The 23,223-nt window shown below is 52.1% G+C and overlaps 2 long non-coding RNA genes and 1 pseudogene across 2 annotated transcripts; 1 reads left to right on the top strand and 2 right to left on the bottom strand.

Annotated features, from left to right (window-relative positions):
* The window catches only part of LOC137221958 (UDP-N-acetylglucosamine--peptide N-acetylglucosaminyltransferase 110 kDa subunit pseudogene), a 210,379-nt pseudogene that overhangs the window by 38,440 nt on the left and 148,716 nt on the right, over positions 1 to 23,223 (top strand).
* On the bottom strand, positions 10,430 to 13,848 carry LOC137221960 (uncharacterized). Its single transcript, XR_010942220.1, has 3 exons — positions 13,059 to 13,848; positions 12,963 to 13,010; positions 10,430 to 12,914 (listed from the first exon to the last, which is right to left on the bottom strand). It is a non-coding gene; the product is annotated as an uncharacterized lncRNA (long non-coding RNA).
* LOC137221963 (uncharacterized) lies at positions 17,842 to 22,779 on the bottom strand. The gene is made up of 2 exons (XR_010942222.1): positions 19,358 to 22,779; positions 17,842 to 19,299 (listed from the first exon to the last, which is right to left on the bottom strand). It is a non-coding gene; the product is annotated as an uncharacterized lncRNA (long non-coding RNA).

Genomic DNA, 23,223 nt, shown 5'->3' with positions numbered 1-23,223 from the left:
TCTTTTTGAAACTAAGTACAGAAAGTCAGAACTTGACTGATTGTTTCTTGATCACGGTTTGTTTTCAGTTTTGCTTTTTTCTTGCTCTCTCATCAGTTATTCCAGCCATTGCTATGTCATTTTCAGTTTCAGTAAGCATGCCTGTCTTGTTTCCATTCGCATTATTCATGCAAACGTTGATTGAACTGATGACCCCGAGTTATCACGGAAACATTAGATACACCAGTAGATACATTTCTTAATTTTAGGAAAAAATTACCGAGTGAAGGTTAAAATAACTCCTCTTCAATTTGTCATTTTAAAAATACTTCTCCTAACATACAATACCTCATTGCCTAACAATGCCAGATAAATGAAGAATTCCTATGTATTCATGAATACAGGCTAGTCTGTATATTTTTTGGCAGGTATGACCGTTACCGAGGGTAACGGCCTGGTTTGCTGGCCATGTCCTGTCTCCTAGAAAGTTGTAGTTTCTGTTGTCTTTCAGTTGGTCCATTGGATATCAGAGGTGAATTTATAAAACTATACTTCCCTTTACACTTAGTTTTTTCTTTTGTTTTACTTGAAGTATAGTTGATTGCCAATGTTGTGTTTCAGGTGTACAGCCAAGTGATTCAGATATATGTATTTCTTTTTCAGATCCTTTTCCATTATAGGTTATTACAAGGTATTGAATATAGTTGCCTGTGCTATACAGCAGGACCTCGTAGTTTATCTACTTTATACATAGTATACACTTACTTTGTGTGATCCACGCTGGTCAGACCACATGATTATTTTCACTTCTGATATAATTTTTTCTGGTCCAACCTCAAATCTTTGATAAGATATTTTTTTAGCATGTGTGTGCTCTAAATTCAACAGTAGTTATTAGAGATATGGTTTTGCACTAGGTATTCTTCGTTCTTTTGTTCTCGGCCAACCAACTGAAAGTTAGCTTTTATTTTCTGGTTGGTTTGCTAGATGTGTCTGACTATAATAAAAGTCTTACATTTTGCCTCATATCTTAAAACACAATCTGAATTACCAATGGGTATTGTGCTATACATAGGCGCTGTGATATAAATATAGTTTCTAACTTCAAAAACATATAGCCTAGAAGGGAACACAGACACATATGCAGCAATTATGGCAACTGCATCTGTTTACTAAGTGAAATAGTACTCAGATGGATAAAGTGCTAGCAAGCCTTGAACAGCCAAATCAGCTTCAAAAATAGATGTGCAGTTCTTTAAAAATCTTTTTAACATTTTTCCAGCTACATGTAGAATATAACTTAGCATAAAAACGGTATGGGTTTTATTTTAAGTAATTTAGCATTTTGACATCCTCATAATGAAATTAAATCCAGAAGGAGGTTTCTCTCCATGATCTCTTGAAATGGTCCTTGATCATCCACAATATTTCCCATCATCACAAAGGTGGTACCAAGGGCAGAAAACTCCAGCATTATTAAAGTTTCATAAAGCAAAGTCAATTTTAAGAATATAATGTCCCCAAACTGATAAAGGTCTTGACAGATAATTTCAAGGGAAGCATAAATTATTTTTTGTTTGTCAGAGGGCAAAAATATTTAGGTTGAGTTAATGAATGGTAGAGTTTTTGAGTGGAGAGTGTCCTTAAAATATTATGTAGATCTGTACTGTCAACAGATGCTAGCCACGTGGCATTATTTATATTTAAACAAATTTAAAAATAAGATTAAAAAATCAGTTCCTCAGTTGCATTTGCCATATTCCAAAGATGTTTATTAGCTCCATGTAGCTATTGAATACTGCATTGCATGGTACAGATATAGAATATTTTCATTATCACCAAAAATTCTATTGAGCAATACTAAAATTATACCCAGATATTCACAGAGAAGGCAACCAAGTCTCAAGGAAATAATATAACTTCCCCAAGATCACCCAGCTATGTTTTTAAAGAAAAAGAAAACGACACAAAGGAAATAGTAAGAGAGGCATTAACGAAACCCAGTAAGTTTCTGGAGCAGTCAAAGTAGGGTTTAACATTGCATACTTAGCTGTTAGCAGGGCTGAAGCTCTTGATGGTTGCTAAGATCTACCTGCCTGAATTTGGACATTAGCATTTTATGCGATGAATTAAAAGCAAAAAATCATTTCAGCGAATGGCTACCAGCTCCATATTTTTAGCCACTGCCGTGCTTCCAGGTTGTGTTTATCACTTTCATGTACAGGGCACCACTGTGAGATGTGATGGTTTATCTGACCCCAGAGAAATCAAGAAATCTTGTGGGGGTTATGGCTATATTTGAAAAGGTTGATTTTTAAATGCATCATGCAGACTGGCCCTGTTTTAAAAGGGATTCCTGCCATCAAATAATCAAAATGTAAACTCCCTTCTCACCTTGCAAAAGTCAAAGATAGCCCCTGCATCTTTATTATTTCGTTGAAATCCAAATATTATTTTTCCATTCTCTAACTTGTTTTCCTCACAGTGTGATCAACTATTGCCAAGGAAGGAAAGGTTAGATTTATCAGTCAAAGTTTCCTAAAGGCCCCCTATGTAACTGAACCCTCAGGAGAAACAATCGTCATGTATTCTTTTTCTGTTGTTTCAGTATCTTCGTAAAGAGTCATTTCAATATGTTTGGTTCTGTAGCAGAGGTTCTGTGAAGTGCTTATCTTCCTCAGAGGTCCAGAAACCCTCGAGTCTGTGGGTAAAGATGGGTAAGGAGAGAGAGGGAAGGAGGCTAGATAGAGGCTCAGTGCTGAGATAAGGACAGTGTTCTAAAGCCTCCTGGGGGTGAGGCTGGGGTGCACAAACAGCCACGACTAATCTAGACAGAAACTGAATAATCAAGGGGATGACCAGTGTGAAGTCATGTGGTCACCTCTCCCTCTAGAAATAAACATTGCCTTCAGTAAGTCTCCCCCCTGCCCCAGAGGAGCATTAGGAAGGTCTGGAGAGGGGGATTATTGGCAGAAATGGGAAAAGCAGGTTGAAGGGATTAGCCTGGAGCAGAGAGCCCAAGAAACCCAAGCCAGTAGATGGAAGGCAGACTTTTCATGGAAGTCTCCAAGCCCACGTCAAGTTCTGGGACCACCAAGTACAAGTCAAAGAGTGCTCATTTAACCCCTTTGGGCCCCCACGGGAGTGGAGGAAGGCTGGACAGAGAGGGAGAAGGGGCCATTGAAGGTACAGTATTTACTATGGGATTTAACTCCTCAAAGGCCTCCCAGTAGCTTCAGATCTGCTCAAGAATCCTTCATGTCCTGCTGGTTTGCAGCGAGTGGCTCACAGCTTCAAGGCCTCCTCTGCCAGATGGAGAACTATTTCAAACATCCTGCCTCTATTTTGTACTGTAGCGATGCAGACCGGAAACCTGACCCCATTTTCAGGTTCTAAAGAGAAATTCTAAGTACCTGAAAGGCTGAGGAACATGGTGGCTTTTATTTAAGATGTGGAGATAGAGAGCACATACCTGGACTTGGGCCTGCAGCAGCACCAAATTGCACCAAGAGTTCCCTTTATTTTCTCTCGCATCTCTGTTCCTCCTTTTCTCTCTGCTGGATTAGCCACGGGGACTCCAAGTTCTTTCTTGTGTGGTCCTGGTACCAAGATTCTCCTGGGAATTATAAAGCTATTCACCTTCTACATCGAGCACTTCTTATTTTTTCCCCAGCAACGTAAGTCATCCTTAAGAGGGGTCAGGGTGCTAGCTCTTAAATATATTTTAGTCATCCCTTTGTACATTCTCTTTCTTGGAGACTGCTCCTGACATGGTGTTCACCGTGCTCCCAGCTGGCCTCCTGAAGCTCTGCCCTGCCTTCCCCAACAGGTACAGTTCAGGAGCTGCCTACCTCAGGGTGATAGGTTATCTTCTAGTTGCTTTATTCCTTTCCGTTTTACATTTAGAGAGTATAATTGGAATACATAAACTTCTCTGTGACCACAGCTTTATTTGCAACCCACAGGTTTTGTTATGGCATATTTTCATTATCATTCAATTAATAAAATTCTAATTCCCATTGCGACTTTATCTTTGACCTACATAATGATCAGAAGTATGTTTTTAATATCCATCTATTTGGGAAAATATTGGTTATATAGTTTTAGATTTCTTGCTTATTCGGAGTCTTGTTTTATAACCAGAATATAGTCAATTTTATAAATGTGCCACGTGCACCTAAAAATTTCTGCGGGATATATATATTCCATCATTGTTGGTGCAGTGTTTTATGTAAATTTAGGCCAAAGTTTTTAATGATGGTATTCAGATCTTCTATAATCTGCTGATTTCTTGTTGTGGTTCTATGTTACTGATCTAGGTAATTTAGATTTTTCTATTTCTACTTAGATTTTTGGAATTTCCCTTCATATATTGCATTGAAGTTTAGATTTATAATATATTCCTTGTAAAGTAACAGTGGGTTTTATTATCCTGCCTTATCGCCAGTGATACTTTTTGCTTTCAAATCTATGTTAACATTAAAAAATCTTCTTCAATTTTGCTTATTGTTGTTATGCCATAATTGTTGAATCGTTTCATTTTCAATCTGACTCTTGTCTCTTGTAGGTGACATAGAATTAGGTTTTTTGTTTGTTTCAATAATCCTTGTCCTTTAATTTGAGTATTTACAGTTAATGTATTTTCTTACAGACCGTATACTCCTTGTTTACTATTTCTCCCACCTTGTTATGTTCCTTTTGCTCTTCTTTCTTCCTTTGAGATTTCTTCAAATTCCATTTTCCCTTATATTAGCTTGTTACTTTTACATAAGTAGCAGTTACACATGTACCATGACTTATTAGCTCTTTTACTGCTTCTCAAGCAATGCTGAGATCTTAAATTTCTTTTACTACTTTTTCCTCTTCCATTTGTTTTAATGCATTCTAATTTTTGATATATTTTATTATTACCCTTTTGTGTTGTTAGATTTTATTTAGGTTTATCCACTTATTTATCCTTTCTGTTATACATAATTCTTTATAAAGTCCTTATTTTCATCTGTGATAATCTTCCTTCTGCCTGCAGGTCTCCCTTTATAATTTAATTCAGTCAGTTCTGATGAGAAAATATTTTCTAAATTTTGTTTGTCTGCAAATTTCCTTATTGCATCTTTCCTTCCAAACAACATTTTCTCTGCCTCTAGAATTCCCAATGGGCAGTTCTTTTCTTTAGCACTTAAAAATGTTATTCCATTATTTTCTAGTATCCATTCAGTTTCACTGAGAAGTAAGCTGTAATCTTAATCCTATTGTTCCTTTGAAAGTAATCTCTCTCTTTTTCGTCGGGCTGCTTTTAAGATGTCATGTTTTTCTTTGCTATTCATGAATTGTACTGTGGTGATCTTAGGTGTGGTTTTCTTTGTATTTGTTCTTGTTGCATTTTTTTAGTGCTTATTGAATTTATGGCTCCATATATTCCTTTTAGTTTTAGAGAACTCTCAGCTGTTAATATTTCTGAAATATTGTTTTCATCCCAATCTCTGTCTCCTTTTTTCTTTGGACTCCAGTTTACACATATGATAAAAATGTTTACTGTGGCCCATATGTCTCAAATGCGCTTATGTGTACTTTTTATTCTTTTCGTTTCCCGTGCTTTAGTCTTAATATTGTTACTACTCTATCTTCCAGTTCACTTACCTCTCTTTACCTGTGTCCAATCCACTACCGAGTTTTAAATTTCATATAATTTTTAATTCTATCAGTTCAACTTCAATCAGTTTCTAGTTTCTAGTTGTCAAGTTAAATTCTTCACCTTGTCATCTATTTTCTTGAACTTGATAATATTTACCAAAATATGTATGAAATTTAATGTTTAGGTCATCTATGATTCTGATTCTGTTTTGTTTTTTATTCTAATTCTCCTTTTCTTGGTAGTCTTGGTGGTTCTTCAGTGAATACCAGACTTGGGATATGACAAGTTGTAGAGAATCTGAATGACATTACAGTTGCCCTTTGGACAACCGGGGTTTGAACTGCACAGATCCACTTATACGTGGATTTTTTTTTCAATAAGTAATACAGTACTACATGATCTGTGGTTGGTTGAATCCTCAGATTCAGAACCACAGATAAGAAGGGCCGACCATAAAGTTATATGTGGATTTTTGACTGCACAGGGAGTCAGCGTCTCTAACTCCTACATTGTTCCAGGGTCAACTGTATTTTCTTGAGGAGAGAATTTCCTATTCTTAGGTAGGGAGCAGAGGGGAAGATCACCTCAGTCACCTGGACCAACTTCATACTCATTTACCTTCTTTATAAGGTTCAAAGTAGATGTTGCCTCAACCTTCCTAACACACAGACACACACACACACACACAGACACACAGACACACACACACACACGTAGAGACTTCCAATGTCCTAATTCATATAATTAGTTTTCCATTGGGCCACAAATCTTTCATAGGTTCTGAACCCCAATTTTGTCTCTTCAGCATTATGAGCCAACTAAGTCTTTGCTTTGACTTCAGTTAGCTTTTGTTTGACTTCTTAGCATCTTGTCTTGTCTACCTATTATACATGGAAAATACTGCAAGGGAACACTGTTGCTGAATGCAGCTCCGTTCTCTGAATCTTTACTCTCTCTGTGATTTTGGTCCTTAAAATTCTAGCTGCCTTGTTATTTCTCACTTCCAACTCTGGTTTCCTTAGTCCTATGACATTGTCCTAAGATCTACTGGCTTTTCTACCTCTTAGGAGCCACATTTGGTTTCTCAGACTTTGGCTCTTCATCAGTAGTTTCTAAGTGACTGGGCTAGAAACGCATGTGCAGAATATCGTTCTCACTTCAGTGAGTTTCTTTCTCTATTTCACTTTTCTAGGTCATGGCTACCTCAGTAGCTTTCTAACGCTCACAGTCAAATGTTGCTTATGATTTATCTGGCCTTTCTAGTATGTCTTCCTAAGGTAAACTGACATAGTTGGAAACAGAAGTTCGTACCCACCATTTAAAAAATTCTGTTTTGTCTTTCTATGAATTCTCTTTTTGTCCCATCTTCTGTCACTTTTTCCTACCCAAAATTCCCATTCTCACAGATAGATTATTTTAAGATTAAAAGTTATTAAGCTAATATGTTAATTTTGAAAGGAATTAGTTTTGCTTTGAACAAGAACACAGATTGGTGAATGGAACATGGAAGAATCCTTAAGACCTTTTTCATCTCTAAGAGTAGTATCCAACCATCGGTACCATCATAAGTTTGTCAACTATGGAAGAAAGCAGTCTTTATAAAATCAGCATTTTTCTTATTTTTTTTATTTTTTTGGGTGTCACCAGGACTTGCCTTAGACCACAACTCCTGGCAACACCAAATATAAATGAACCCTGTTACCCATGGGCGTTTACTTGGCTCTGCCACCCTAAGATTGGCCTCCTGGCTCCTTAACCCCAGGGGACTCTAAGCCCTGGGCCACATTCTTGAACCCAAGCCCTGCTCCTCTGTCAGTGGGCAGAATAGTCCTGATACCCCCTGGACCAGGGACTGGGCACATGGCCCACATCTGCCACCACACGGGTCAGGGCGAGAGGGAAGAGGGACCTTGACATTCTCTTCTGGTTTCTCTCTGGGGCTTGGAGTCAGATCCAGGCAAAGACCCCTCCCTTCCGTGTGGAGCTCCTGGCCCCTCATTGGCAGCGCCCAAAACCTGCCTCTGGGGAACCCCTCATTTTGCTCCTTTCTTTGGCTGAGGGTGCTCAGGAAGGAAGCACTGCTGAGACCCAGAATCCCAGGCCAGAAGATGCCCAACGAAGTAGGCTAGGCCAGCCCCAGGACGTGATACCAGAACTCCCTCCTAAACAAGACTGAACTCATCACACAGATGGGGAAACTGAGGTCGAAGAGGGCAACGGCTTATTGGCGGAGCCTGGAGCAGAGTCTCTAATGGACACATTCCATGTTACCACCAAAACATGGGATTTCTAGAGTGCAGCTCACCCCGTGCTGACCCCCCCTCTTAGCCTGGCCACCAAGGTCTCGCCTCCATAATCCCATCCCACGACACCCGCCCGCTTCCTGTGTCCCGCACAACAGCCAGATTAGACCCCTTGCCCTCAGGCTGTCGTTCACAGGGCTCCTTCTCCCCGAAGCTCCTTCTCCCACCTCTGCCTGCCCAAGTTCAACCAGCCTCTTTAGGGTCCGGCTCAATGCCAGCTCCTTCGTGAGCCACCCAGAGCCCTCATGCTCCTCTAACCTTGCCTCCACCCGCACACCCCGCACTCTGTTGTCCACGTGAGCTGTGGTTACGGTGTGTGAGCTTCCTGAAGCCGCAGACCACCTCCCCTCTGGGCCCCAGCACCTGGCGCAGGACCCAGCACTCAGTAGGTGCTCAGTAAAATCTCCTCCTCATCTGATGCCCTGCCGTGTCCTACCGATAACTGACAATAATGGCTATTGTTTACCGAGCATATACCATAAGCCCGGCTCTGGTACTGTCTCCCATCCTCATGTGATGGACCCAGGTCACAGAGGTTGTGTGACTTTCCTGAGGTCACAGCTCTGGAACTGGAACCCCACTGGTTCTTGTGCCTAAATGAGTCTCCTTTCCTTCCCACTCACCTCTTCTAGGTCAGACCACCATCATTTCCTCATCCTGTCCTGTCACTAAAGACTTCCCATGACTCCTTGTGGCCCACTAGACAAAATCTAAACCCCTGAGCATGGCATCTAAACTCTGTGACATCTGGCTTCTTCCCTCTTTGCAGCTTCTCCTCTAGTCTCTGAGCATCATCTCAGTTTCCAGCCTACTGTACCTTGATTTACTTGTAGGCTCTGCACATGCTTTGCCCTCTGCCTAGAACACCCTTCCCCTACTTTTCCTCCTGTGAACTCCTACACATCTCTCAACATCCAAGATCAAGGGTTACCTTCCATTCTAGTCAGATGAGACAAGCAGCAAACGAATTGGACACAAAATTGAGAGCTCTACGAGGGAAGGACCTGTGTCATCATAGTATCCCCAATGCTTAACCCATAATCAGTGCTCAGTCAACATTTGTTGAATGAATAAATGAATACTCTCTATATTCTTGTTGACTAAACGGAGAAATGGCAAAAGAATACAAGGCCACAGTATGCAGGGCTGGAGGTGGAAGGGAAGAGACTGAGGCCAGGAAGGCCAAGGACGTGGTGGAGTACAGTGACAAGTACTTCAGGGGCTGCTCTGCAGCAGAGCCACGCTCTTAGCAGAGGGAGTGTTTGTGAGAGACAGAGGAAGGAAAGTGATGGTGTGAGGGAGGCTCTGAAAGTATGTGTGTGTGCACACACACGCGCATGTGAGAAGGCGGTGGGGATGTATGCGGGGGAGTGTGCGTGTGTGAGTGTGCTGCATTTGTGAATCAGTCTGAGAGCGGTGCTGAGGAAGTATGTGAAGGAGCGCGTGTACGTGGCTTGTGGGTCTGTGGCAGAGAGCCCGTGCGTTCTATTTGTGCATGGGGGTCTGCGTGAGAAGGCGAGGGTGTGGGCCACGAAGGCTGTGCCGGAGGTTGTGCATGTCTGCGGGGCGAGGGGGTGGGGACAGTGATTGAGAAAGACAACAAGGAGGGGACACCCGAGGGGGGTGTGAGGGAGAAACCGTAAGTGTGCGGGCGTGGAGGGTGTCGTGAGCACGTGCAGGAGGAGACGGTGTGACCGTGAGTGTGCATGACGCAGAGGGTAAGGTAGGATGTCAGGGCGCTGCTGAGGGTGTGGCTGCATGGCCTCGGCCACGGGCCGGGAGCCAGAGGTGGGGGCTGGCCCTGGGCCCAGGGTGGGGGGCTCTGACTGAGCAGAAGGTTCCTCAGAGTTCTCCCTGGGGCCACGGGCGCCAGATCACCACGTCCCCAGGTAGAGAGGTCGAGCAGGAGGCCCAGATGTGTGTGTGTGCCTCACATTTTGTCCACAGCAAAACCTCTGGGCATTTATTTGTCTTTGTCTGTGTCCGGGTGTGCAAGCCTGTGCTTGTGTGCGTGCTGCCGGCTGTGTGTCTGTGCCTGTCTTTGTCTCTGTATGTATCTGGGCCTTTGTCTCAGTGTGTGTGGCGGTTGGTCTAGGCTTGCCCACAAGACTGTGTCTGGGGTTGTGTCTACGTGTATCTGTGCCTGTGGGGCACCGGGCGTCCTTGATCTGTGCATGTCTAAGTAGGGCTGCGAGCATCCCCCTGGACCGCCTGTTTGTATCTCTGTCTGTGTGGCCTTAGTGTGAGTGGGAGAACGTTGTGCTTTGGAGACTGTGGACCTAGATCTCGGTGTATCTTTAAGTGTGAGTGTGTGCTTGTGTATCTGCATGTGAGAGTCTGCCATGCGTTGTAGTATGGAAATGCTTATGTGTGTCTGTGGAAGGTGCGTTTGTGAGACCAAGGATCTCCGTGTGTCTCTGTGCCTCTGTGTGCGTATGTGTGTGTTGGGTGTGAGGGGTTTGTCACAGACTGGTGAGCAAGTTTATCTCAGACTCCGTGACACGTGGAATAAAATCACGCTCCCATAATGGAAGAGAACCAACTCTTCACCCTCCGCCCTGGGGGAGCCAGTGGGGGCCAGGCTTAGGCCCCTATGCAGGGCCCCCTGTGGCCTCAGCACCCTACCCCTGCCTCTCCTCTGCCACACCAGGCTCATTCTGCCTCCAGAGTGCCTCAGTGCCCACTGCTGGCTGGGCTAGGCTCCAGGACATGTGACGGAGCCTTAGAGGCCTGTCCTGGGCCCCCCAGCCCCACCCACTGCTGAGGAGGGCCCTGCCCCAGATGGGAGGGCGGGTGCAGGAAGGAATCTTTGGGCCCCTCCTCCTCCCGGAGGGGAGAGATGAGCTGCAGGCCCGACCTGGATCTTCCATCTCTCAGCAACAAGATTCCTAGTGAGCAGGCTGCGAGGCTTGGCAGGGCGCCTGCCAGAGACCCGCCCTCACCCGCCAGGACGCCTGGGTCCCCAGGGCCGGGCAGCAGCGGGTTCCCTGGGGAGCTAGGAGGGCCCCAGAACTTCAGGCTACAGCTGCCCGGGACTATGGGAAAGCCAGACCCTTCCAGGCTCCCACCCCCAACCACAGACGGCTCCTCAGCCCCCCAGGCAAACCTCCACCCTTCTTCTGGCCTCTCCCCAGCCTCGGCCTTTGCTTCAGAAAACAGACCAGCCACCCAGCACCACCCACTCCCTACCTGAGCCTCAGCGCACACCCAGCCTGAGTTCAAGACCTCACCTCTGGGTTTGAGGGCTCTCAAGGCCAGGACTGTGCTGCTTATCTCAGAATGGGGCTTCTGAGGACAGGGCCATGTGTCCCGCAGCTGTGAAATCCCTCTTGGTCTTAGCACTCCTTCCTGACTGAGCAGTCAGGCACCAGGAGAGGATTTCAAACCCAAGGCTGGGGACACTGAGGCAGTGAAGCTCTCTGCCCTGCCTACCGTTATGAATCAGAGGCCAAATCCAGTAGTCTAGACACACAAGTTCTTAATTCTGTCCAGCGGCAGTGGCTGCAACTTGTTCTTCCCCATAGGGGGTGCAATTTCGGGGGGGGGAGGCATCGGTTGGAGGGAGAGGGGAATGGGCAGGTGGACCCCCCTCCACCCTCAGACTTGGATGAGCAGCCGGAGAGCAGGTTTGGTAAGAGATTAAGGTCGAGGAGAAGAGAACCCAGACGCTCCAAGATTTATGACCCTAATTCTTCTCCCTTAAATTCCCCTCCAAGCCCCCCAGCCCTAGCCTGGTCCCTCCAGGGTCATGCTGTGGCCCCAGGCCAATGTCAAGGCCTTAATGCATCCATCAGTTGTTGCCAGGGAGTTTCCACCCCAATGGGTCCCAAAGGGAGGAGATCAACTGACACTACGGGCCCAGACTGACGGGAAAGGGGCATGGCCCTAAAGAGGTGGCCAACAGCCCCCTGCACCCTCCCAGGATGTAGGGGCTCACAACCTCCAGGGAAGAAGCTAGGCTGGTGGGTGGGGTCCAGGAGGAGGTGACCTCCCAGCTCTGGCACCACTCCCAGCCCCGCCCTTCCAACAGGCCAGGAGACCTGGGATCCCACGGGGCCCTACATCTTACAGGGTGTGTGGCCTTGGGCCCTTGTTGCTCCTCTCCAGGCCTCAGCCTCCCCACCAAACAATGCAGGAAGTGGTCTGGATACCCCAGGCATCCCCCTTCAGCTCCGCTCCCTCAGTGCTAAGCCCTGCCCTCTCTCCAGTCCAGGGGTGTCACCTAGAATCTGGGCCAGATGGGGTGAGGCTTTGGCAGTTAACTGGAGGAGCCCCTGAAGCCACCCAAGTCAGAGCTGAAGAGCGTATGCTGCTCACTCCTCCACCGCACATCCATTTTCCAGAAGAGTGAAACTGAGGCCCTGAGAGAAGGTCGGGGTCTGCGCCAAGACCTGAGTGTTACTGGTGGGATGGTTAAGAGCACGGGCTCTGGGGACAGAAAGACTTAAGATTAAAATGTCAGCTGCAACAGAAACTTGTTACGTGAAGTCCCTTGCCTTCTCAGCCTCAGATTCCTCATCCAGAAAATGGGCAACAGTGCCTCCCTCCTACGACTGCTGAGTTGAAATAAGAAAACGCATGTAAAGGGCTCGGCCAGTGTAGCGAACGCTTGGACAATGGTAACTATCATGACTGTGGGTAGTATTAACACAAAGCCAAGTGGCCAGGGGGAAGGGTAGGTGGGGTCCCGACCTGGCTCATCCTCCAGACCAGGAGGGCCAGCCAAATTCCTCAAAGCCACTCAGCTGTCTCCCCTCTTCGTTAAAGGCCTCTCATTAGTGAGCCTGGGCACCTGCCCCCCCACACGTAATAAGCCTCATTAGTATCTTAGCCCCAAGCTCTGAGCCCAGAGTCTGTGCATGTGCACACGCGTGAGGGTGGGGGGCTGCGACAGGCCACCAGCCAGGAGACAGCATCCCCGCCAACCACACCCCCTGCCTGTCATCAGCAGGGCCCGTCACCACCCAGCTTGTCACCTGCCTGCCTCGCACCCGCACCACCTGTCACCCACCCAGCTCGTCACCCACCCAGCCCATCAGCTGCACCACCTGTCACCCACCCAGCTCGTCACCCACCCAGCCCATCACCTGCACCACCTGTCACCCACCCAGCTTGTCACCCACCCAGCCCATCACCTGCACCACCTGTCACCCACCCAGCCTGTCACCGGAGCTGCCTGACAGGCCTCTGGGTGGGGGACAGGAGATGGGGAGGAGAAGACCACAGGGGTGTGGAGCTGGGGGCCCCAGAGACCCTGTAAGACCCCCACTTCAGCTCGGCATCCTGCAGCATCGCCATGGCAACGTCTCGGCCGCAACCACTTTCCCAAACATCCCCCCCCCGCCCCCCAGGCCCTGCTCTTAGCTGAGCTGAGGCTGAGAAGAGCCTTGACGGACAGTAGAATGGGACAGGAAGGAGGTGCTCATCAGCTGGCTGGCCTTGGCCATCCCTGCCCTCTCTGGGCTTGGTTACTCCATCTGCAAAATGGAGGGGCTGGAACTAGGGAGGCCCCTGTACAGCGGGTCATCCCTTCCCAGCCTGGATTTGCTGAGCCAGTGGCCAGTTAACCTGTGAAGGCTGGTGGGGGCGGGGTACAAAAGGACAGGGGGTTCTGGGTTCTTCCACACTCCTTTGCCCTGGCCCAGCTCACACAGGCTGGGCCTCTGGCCCAAACTCACATAGCAAAAGAGGAGGAGCAGGCTGGAAGGCAGAGGGGCTCTGCCACAGGACTGCCAGCTGGAGATGATGCCACAGTGGGTGACCCAAGGCTGAGTTGGCCCCCACCTCCAAGCTGCATTATTTATAAAACCCAGAGCTCCTAGCTCAGCAACAGCTGCGGTGCCGCCCCTCCAGGGGGCACAGGCAGCGGTGGAAGGGTGGTGCCTCCCCGGGGGAGCCCCCTGGGGTCCCGGGCTCCCTCCACAGCTGGTTGGGGCAGGGGCTGAGGTGGGAAAGGGGCGGCTGCACCATCCTTCCCCTCCCAGCCCCCTCTCCTCTCCTCTCCTCCAGGCAGGCAGATGGCGATAGGATTACTTCTGCATGACTGCCCGCTCCACAGGGTTCCAGAGACCCTCCTCCCTGCAGCAATCTAAAATTCCTGTAGCCCGGCCTCTCTCCCCTTCTCCCCACAGTGAATGCTCCAGCTTCTACCACAGTGTGCCCGCGGCCGCCACCACCACCAGCGAGCTGGCCGGGGCCCCAGGTCCCCGGAGCCACAGGCAAAGGTAGACCCAATCTCGGGGTGTCCCTCGGAACCCTCTGAGGCCCAGGCCCTGGCCCATCCCCTCCGGCCCCTGGTGCCCGTCCAGTCCCACAGGGCAAGGCTCAAGCTGGGGTCGGGCCTGCCAGCTGTGCCAAGGAGGACCGGCACATACGTGCAAACACACCTGGTGGGTCCTGGCGTGCCTGGCCACATCCTCTGCTGCCAAAACCTGGATGTCCCCACCTCTGCTCTAACCGCCCCCTCCCTAACCTCACTAATCCTTGCTACCCTGGGGTGGGCAGACAGCTGGGCCAGGCCAGCGCCTGTGGCTCCCCAGGGCACAAGAAGCAGGCAAGAGATCGATCCACTGAATTTTTTAAGGCTCTAATGAGCCTGCCTCCCCAGACTTGGGGCCTGGGACACAGGCGATCTCTCAGGGACCCCTCCCTCAGCATTGCAGTTGCCTCCTCTTTCAGGTCTAGGGGGTCGGGGCACCTTTCTAGGAGCCTTTCCCCCAGCAAGAGAAGAGGCACGAGGGGCCCCTGGGAAAGAGATGGGATTGGGGGGCTGTGACCAATACCCAGAGGCCCCCCCAGTCTCCCCAGCCCTAATGCAGGCAGAAGCAGCTCAGCCTCTAAATCACTCCCCTCACGCTGCCCTCTGAGGCGGATTCTGTGCATCTGTAATTAGGGGGTGGAACAGATGGTGGAGATTCCGTTTAAAATCATGCATCTAGTAAAGTAACCTTCACTGTTGGAACTGACTCCCAGGGAGACCAAGCCCCAAGCCCGGATCTGGGGGTGGGGTGGGAGGGGAAGCATGTCAAGCCAGCACCTTCTCCATCTTTTTTCCTGAAGCTCCAGACCCAGTGTCCCCCTCAGGTGAGCCCAAGAAGAGGGGGATTTGGCAAGCACCTGAGAAAGTGCAGGCTGGGGGTAAATCCCCCTGCCCAGAGCCCCCCCCCCCCAATACACGACAGAGTCAGGGCATGGCTGGGTACTCAGAGTTCTTGGCTGACACACCAGGATGACCAGGTGCCAAGAGCCCCCAAAGAGGCCCCAAACCCCCAAAGCCCAGGCCAGGGTGCCCAGAGCACAGGGTCTTGGGTGGGGCAGCTTTGAACCAGATGTACAGCCTCACTGTCCAGGAATGAAAGGCCTGGGGCAATGAGGGGGGGTGGAGATGCCTCCCCAGGCAGAGGAGGCTCTGGGAAGTGGGGGAGGACCAGGCAGCCGAGAATGAGAGAGAGCACGGAAGAGTGGGCCAGTGTGTCTGCAAGGCTGAGGCTATCTGGGGGGAGTTTGGGGGAGGGAGGCTGGGGAGGACAAGGTGGGGTGGGGGAGCGGTGATGGAGAGCGCTGAGGAGGGAGGCTGTGCTGGAACGTGTGATGGTGGGAGTGCGGCTGCAGGGTGAGGTGTGGGCGCAGGGCGGAGCTGCTCTGAGGGGTGACTGGGCTGGGGCACTGTGTGTTTGTGTATGAGTGCGGGACTGGTGTTTGGAGAGGGGTGGGGCTGTCCCTGGGCCCTTGGATGGCTGAGGAAAGTACTGGAGCTGCAGCTTGCTGGGGAACACACAGAGGACTGCTTGTTTGCGGAGGTGCTGGGATCTGGGGCGGGGGTGCGTGTGCGGGATGTGCATGCACGTGCACGGCCTGGAAGGTACGAGAAGCTGAGGGGACATTACTGTTCAAAGATGCACCGTGTCTGTGTGTTCGAGGTAAATGGTGTGGCTACAGGGGTGTCCTCCTCCGCGTGGGTGTTGAGGCGGTGTGTGTACGTGTAAGTCGCGGGGAGAGTCTGGAAAGGTGTAGGGGGCTGTATCGGTGTGTCTGGGGACGTGATGAGCTGCAGCGGAGGGAAACGCTGGGGCCATCGGGAGAGTCTGTGGGTGTCTGGTTAGGTGCTGGGACTCTGAGAACCTGAGTGTGTGGAAGGTATTAGGGCTACAGTAGGGTCCTGGGTGTATCTGGGGAGGTGCTGGGATTGGAGGAAGAGTTGATCTGTTTCAGGATGTGGTAGAAGCCTTGTGTGTGTGTTGGGGTGTCTGGGGGTATATTGGGGGTCATAAACATCTGGGTTTTGGTTAAGTACTAGGGCTGTAATATGTGTTTGGGTGGGTAGGCATGTGGTGGTTGTGTGTTTGGGGGCGTGCTGGGGCTGTGTGTTTAGGGGTGCTGGAGCTGTGAGTGGGGAAGTGGTTGTGTATTTAGGAGGTACAAGGGGCTGGAGTTGGGCCCCTGTGCCCAGACAGGTGATGGGGCTGCGGGGTGAGGGCGGGTGCCCCTCTGAGGAGGTGAAGGGCAGAGTCCTGGCCTTTGCTCGGGCCCACCTGCGGGCTGTCCGCTAGAGCCCCTCTGCCGGTGGTGCCCGCCCACCCCCAGACCCCACGTCCGGGTGTCGAGACAGGCAGTCCATCTGTCTCTTCCTGTGCCCAGGCCGAAGGAGCAGTGCCGCCTCCTCGCTCCCTGGGGGGGCGGCAGCAGATCCCAGCCCACCCATCTGCCTTCAGATGGTCGAGGCAGGAGCCTCCACAAAGCTGCCTGGGGGGCATCCCTGTGTTTGAAGAGGCACGGGCTGGGGGGTGGGGGGAACTGCACAGCAAACAGTCCTCGTGGAGGCTCCTTTGAAAACCACTGACGCCAGGAGAGACCAAGAGGGAGGACAGGGGCGGGTATGTCTGTCCTTGTACGTCTGTGCGGGTCAGCGCCCAACTGTGTGCCTTGGAGCCCCTTCGCATGTGTTCATGCCGGTGGCCTCTGTTCAAGCAGCATCCTTGCCTTGGAAAACAGCCCTCCAACCCAGGCTACGAGCTCACAGCCTCACACAGGCAGCTACCCCCTCATCCATGCACCCTGCCTACACTACACCCACACGCAAACATCCCCCACACCTTCACATCTGCAGAACACTGCACCCTGGTACACATGCCCCTCAGCCCCAGAGTCCCAGTCCTTCACCTGTGTACGCCCATGACACACACCCGCACACTGCAAAGCCAGGTACAGCCACATGCACCTGTCACATATACATGCCTCCACAGAGACATACCCGACAAGTAGCTGTCACACCCACACCCACACACTCCACACACCTTGGGGAGTGGATCTCCCTGTCACACCCATATCCCACCTCATATGAACTCAGTCTCTCTCATACACATTGTAACAGACACTCACTATCCCTTATACCTGTGCATACACGCACATGTTTGTACACGTGCATACACACTCTCACCAGCTCTCAGCTCTTTCACACCAGCCAGTTTCTCTGTGTCCAGGCCAGGCCCTGCAGGAAGGCTGCCACCAGCTGAAAGTGTCTCCTGCCTCCCTGCCCTGCCAGCTAGGTCAGAGTGGGGGGCATACCCCCCCACCATGGCTCCCTGGGAACCCTGATCTTCCCCTCCAGAGAGAAAGAGTCCTCTCTCTGCTCTGGGGTGTCTGCCACTGCTGTGTGAGAGTGTGACTGTGTATGTGTGTGTATCAACATGTTTTGAGAAGCCACGATGAGGCCTGTGTGTCACTGCCTGTACGGGTAAGAAAGCATAGGGACAGGTTCACTGGTTATGTTTGTGAGATTCAAGATGACTGTGAGAGCAGAGACATGTATGCCACAAAATGTGTATTTGTGAGTGTGTGTGAGGCCAGGCCCCTGTGGACAGGCGTGAGTATGGGGGGGTGCACTTACACAAGGAGACACACAGTGAGTGTGAGTGGGGAGTGAGTGAGAAGTATTCTGGGATATTTTCTGAGACAAGGGGTATGTACATTTGTGAGTAGGGGTCAGGGCTAGGAGAGGCACCCTCCGCAACTCCCTCCCCCTACAAAGAGATCAGGGGAAAGGGGTCTCTGGGATCTGGGGGGAGTGTGTGTGTGTGTGTGTGTGCGTGTGTGTGTGTGTGTGTGTGTCTTCCTCTCTCTCTTTCTCCCTGACCTCTTTAGCAGCTGGAAACTGAGCCGGGGGTGGAAGGAATGGAGACTTGGCTGTCCTGGGGGTTTGGGGAGGGAAGCAGGAGAAAACACCTTCCAGATTCTCATCAAATCCTTGTTTGTGGTTTGTAGCCTTCAGTCTCTCCTCTCTCTTTCTCTCGGTCTGGGTTTCCCCCTTTCTTTATCTCTTCCTGCCCCTCCCTCTCTCCCCCGTATCTCTCCTTCTCCCATCTCAGTCACCTTGTCTCCCCCCTTGGATCTCCCTGTCTCCAAGTCTCTGTCTCTGTCTGTCTGTTACTCTCTCCCCAGGCCCTTCCATTTTTCTGACTCCTGTCTCTGCCAGCACCTCTGTATGTCCGTCTCTCCCAGTCCTGGTCCATCTGTCTGTCTCTCTCCATCTGCCTGTGCGTGGGTGTCTCTGTCCATCTGCTCCGCCACCCATCTGTCTGGTTGTCTGTGCTAGTCCTTCTAAGGGTGCCCACTCGCTCACCAAGACACCCTCCCCCAGGTCAGCAAAGGCCTCTCCTGGCTCAGGGGGCGGGGAGGGGGTGCAGAGCTGCAGCTTCTGGAAGCTTCAGTAGCAGCTGGCTGAGCTGAGAGTTCGGGGCCAGCCAGCTGCAGAAGTGGCCCCTCCCCTGGGCTCCCAAGCCAAGGACCCCAGAGCAGAGAGAGGAGAAAGCAGGGCCTCACTGCAGCTCAGTCTGTGTGTGCGCGCGTAGGGGGAGGCAGGGGGCCTCACTTTGCCTTCACTTCACCGTTCCGCCCAAAGCCAGGCCCTGTAGGAGAGGAAGCTTCAGTGCCCACCTCCCTCATCCCCTCACCAATGGAAGAGATGCTGGGGATCCAGGAGGGAAGGGCTGGGGGATGCCAGGCCTTGGACGAAGCCATAGCTTCCTGTCAGATGGGTGGGAGGGGGGCTCCTTCCCTCCTCCCACCCAGGCAGTCCCTGGGGATCCCTCCAGTGCTGGTCCCAGCTCCGGACACGAGGGGCCCCATAGGCAGTTCTCACCAGCTCCCACAGGGACCGTTCCTACCTCCCAGCTGCCCCAGAGCCTCTGACCCACAGGGATAAGGCGGAGGGGGGTGGATCACAAGGGTGTCTCCTCCCTCCCCAAATGGAGGTTGGCTCTGGACATCTGGAGTTCGTGGCCTTGTCTACACCCTGGCCATCCTGAGAGGCCCCAGGCAGTCCACCTACCATTGCCACCGGCACCACACACACACACACACACACACACACACACACACACACACACTCTCTCTCTCTCTCTCTCTCTCTCTCTCTCTCTCTCACTCTCACTCTCACTCTCTGCACCCCAGCACTCGTGGCCCACCACCACCACTCTCTGGCCCAGCAACTCTGAGGGCTCAAGAGGAGCCCTACCGCGGAGACGTGCACCCTACACTGACTGGTGGCAGCCTCCAGCAGGGCCCCTGGCACAAAGCCAGCAGCTGGAGGAAGTACCCCCCAACACTTCCCAGGAGGCTCTGTTCCTCCCTCTCTAAGAAGAGCTCACAGTCCAAATCCCACAATAGATGGCGAAACTGAGGAAGGGATGGGATGACACAGTCAGTCATTCTTCCTGAGACCCTGGGGTGGGGCCATAAATGAGGAATAGGGAATGAAAAGGATGCCGCAGGGGCAGAATCTGGCTCCTTCCTGACCTGCCACGGGCAAAGTCCACGTTGGCTGCACAGCCCTGCGCAGCCCTACCGCTGGGCCAGGGCCAGGGGCTGGCTCCCTCCCTCCAGAGCTCTCCTTGCCCCTGGCTGGGCCCCCTCCCTCTCCTCACTTCTGAGCAGCTCTCCCTGCCCTCTCCCTCCCAGCTCTGGCTCTCTCATCCTCAGCTCTTGGAAGCCTGACTCACTGTTTCCCCTCCTCTCTCCCCTCCCTCCCTCTCTCCCAGCAGCGGCGCCTCCCCCTCCCCTGGGGGGGCTCTGGCCACAAGGGTGCCCGCCTGCTCCTCTCCCCAGGCTCTGGCCCCCTCCGCACCCAGGAGGCCCCCTGCAGCTGTTCCAGCTCTCTAACTACAGAGAGGTGGACGGAAAGAGCCTAGGTCCCAGGCAAGCAAGGGGAGGGGGCCCCTCTAGACTGGATTTCCTCCTGTCAATCAAGGTGGGGGGGATCCAACCGGATGACACCCCTGGTGTCTCTAACAGTCCTAATGTTCCCCGCTTTTAAAAGCCCGGTGCCTCCTGACAGAGCGCCCACAACCTGTGGGGTGCTGTACCTGCCTCAGGCTCCGCCCCCAGGTCCAAAGAAGAGGTCGGCTCTGTTCCCAGACATTTGGGGAGTGGGGAGACACTGCCCTGGGGCAGGAGCATTAGTCAAGTGACCCCTGGAATCCCCCTGTCTCCCCATTCTCCCTCCTCCTGTGGGAGAGCTTCCTTCTCTCTCTCTCCCACCTGTCCTCCTCCCTTTTCCCAGAGACGTTTGCTTGTCTCTCCTTCAGATACTATCCTAGCAGCAATTGATCTTGGGTGAGAGGCTCTCAGTGCCCGCTCATTTTGGGCTGTGGGGTGGGGAGTGGCACATGCCTAGGCCTTCTTGGTCCCCTGGATGCCATCTCCAGGGGCTGTGATCCTGGCTCTTCTCCTTGACCGTTTTCTCTCTCACCCCCTCATCACTGGCTTCTGTCACCATCTTTTCCTCTTTCCACCTCAAGTCGGGCTCTCTGGGTCTCTTTCCTCCCCACCTCCCCCAGCTCACTCCCTGGGGGGCCCATCTGCTGACATTAGCAACAATGTTACCGTTGCTCCCCCCCTTCAGTTCCCAGCTCCACCCCATCCTGGCTTCCCCCTCCCCGGCTCTGTCCCAAGAGACCCAGGGGACCCAGAGGCAGAGCTGGGCTCCATCCCATAATGGTGAGTCTGCTTGACCTCACTAATCACACCAGAAGTGCCTGGGCATCTGGTATGAAGGCGTGGCACCCTGTGGTCTTGGGTGGCTGGCCTGAGGCACAGAGCTCTGTATTCTACAAACCAAAAAAAAAGAAGTTGACTTGGGGTGGGGCAGAGCAGAGAAGAGGGGAAGTGAGGGGGATCAGGTTTGCCTGGAGGAAGCCCCTGTCCAATGGGGAACAGAGGCAAGAGGAGGTAGTGGCTCGAGCCAGCGCTCCAGGCTGACTGAGAACAAGCAATGTCCCTCTGGGGCTCTGCCGGTCCAGATCAGCCCCCCCTAAAAAAAAAGGTCTTCTGCCAGGGACAGTTTGCCCCGCAAGCCTCCAGCACAGCCACACCAAGCAGGTAAAGATCCCACGTCTCTGTCTCTTAATCTCCTTTAGAATCCAAATCCATCCTCCCTACAGTACACCTCCACTTAGCTCAGCAGGGGGTTCCATAAGCCTCCCTGCCCCAATCTAACCAGGTGGAATGGGAGGGGACAAAGCCCCCCAGCTCCCAAGCCCCCTCACCAAAGGCCCCATCAAGGGCTGGGGAGCAATGCAAAACAATCCTGGAACCCACGCACCTTCAAACCGAGAAGCAACCCTGTCCATCCACAGCACCTGGGGGTGCTGGGGCTCCCTGCCCCCACGACCCTGTTCCAGACCCCCCAGCCCAGCAACCATAATAAACAGCAAGCTCTTTTTCTTTATGACACCAAATTCCTCCAAGCCGAACAGCTCCTTCCATCACTACCTCAGCCACAGATCGCATTAAAAACTCACAGAGGGCAACTTAAACACATCACATTTGTTTCTCTCTATATTATTTCAAAAGTAACGGCATTAAAAATGGATTTTACTACAGAAAATAAATATCAACACATGGGCCGGGAGCCCAGGCAGGGGGAGAGAGCCCACCAGGAGAAGGTCCCTGAGGGCTTGGGCACAGCTTAGGCACTGACCAAGGAGGTGGCTGAGAGGACAGACTACACCTGGGGTGGGGTGGGGTGTGGGGGGAATGCCTGGGGAGGGGGCAATGCCCGCCCAGCTGGGCACCTGCCCCAATGCCAGACCAAGTGGGACAAGAGTCACTGGTTTGAACTGGTCCCCCAAAGCTCATGCCCTCACTGATCTTTGCAACCTCTGGAGGGTAGGAGCTCCCGGGCAAGAAGTTCACTAGTCTCTAGGGGTTATTCCAACTATTGACACAGCAGAAGAAAAAAATGAATTCAACTTACTATCCAGTTTGATTTTCCATTACTATAAAAATATACATCTGCTCAAAGGAGGGAGATGGCAAGCTGCAGGCACATGCCACCTGGGGGGGTCCCCCTGCAGCTCACCACCACAACCCAGCCTGCCCCTCCAGGCGGCAGGGGTGGGGGCTGTGTGTGGGTGGGGGACGACCAACTGGTAATCTGTCACCTACAGCCCCAGCTCACACAGCTACACACACCGGGCCACACGGAACGGGAACAAGCCAACAATAGAAAAACCCCAAATGCTCCTGGCAGGACTCTGCCCACGCCCGGGCGCATGCCCCCGCTGCGCCGGTGGCAGCAGCGGACAAAATATGGCCACCCTGACCCGGAGGCAAAACTTCTCCTCACACCCTGAGCTCTGCCCAGGGAACTGGGGCCAAGTCCCACCTGACACCAACTGGTCCGGCGGGAAACGCCTGCCCAGCCAGACAGGCACAGGCCCCCCAAGGGTCCCTCTTTGTGCTCAGGGGCCAGGCTGGTGCAGCCTGGCCCTACCTCCCAGGGTGACGCCTGGGCCCAAATTCAGCTGGCCCTGCCAGTCAGGCACTGGTGCAGAACGGAGGGCACCAGGCTCAGCCCCTCCCAGCCCAGCCCCAGGGCCCCCAAGCTAGGAGGGAGGGGGGACTCCCCACCCCTCCACATCTGGCCCTGGTCCCCAGGGTCTGCGTTAGAGAATTCCCGCCCTCGCTTCTCTCTCTCTCCCTCCTCCCTCTCAATGCCCGCTGCCTGTCTCAGGGACGGCCCCAGCTCCCGCCTCCGGCCAGCAAGGCCCACATCCATCCTCCCTCAGCTGGCCCCTTCGCCTGGCAGGAGGCTGGGGGGTCAGGCTGCTGGGGAACCCCTCCAGCTCCCATCAGTCTTCATCCCCAGCCCCCAAACTCTGGGTTGCTGTCCCTTTTCCTGTAGAACAGGAAACAAGGTTATTTCCTAGACTCAGAGCCAGCCCTCTGCCCCTCTGGCTCTGCCTGGGGACCAGGACCCAGCAGGGGAATGCGCCCTTAGCCAGAAAGCAGAGGGATTCTGCAATTCACCCC

The sequence above is a fragment of the Pseudorca crassidens genome, chromosome 3 (genome assembly GCF_039906515.1).
Source record: "Pseudorca crassidens isolate mPseCra1 chromosome 3, mPseCra1.hap1, whole genome shotgun sequence".
Taxonomy (NCBI): Eukaryota; Metazoa; Chordata; class Mammalia; order Artiodactyla; family Delphinidae; genus Pseudorca; species Pseudorca crassidens.
The sequence above is the reverse complement of the archived record's forward strand: the minus strand, read 5'-3'. Positions and strand labels throughout refer to the sequence as shown.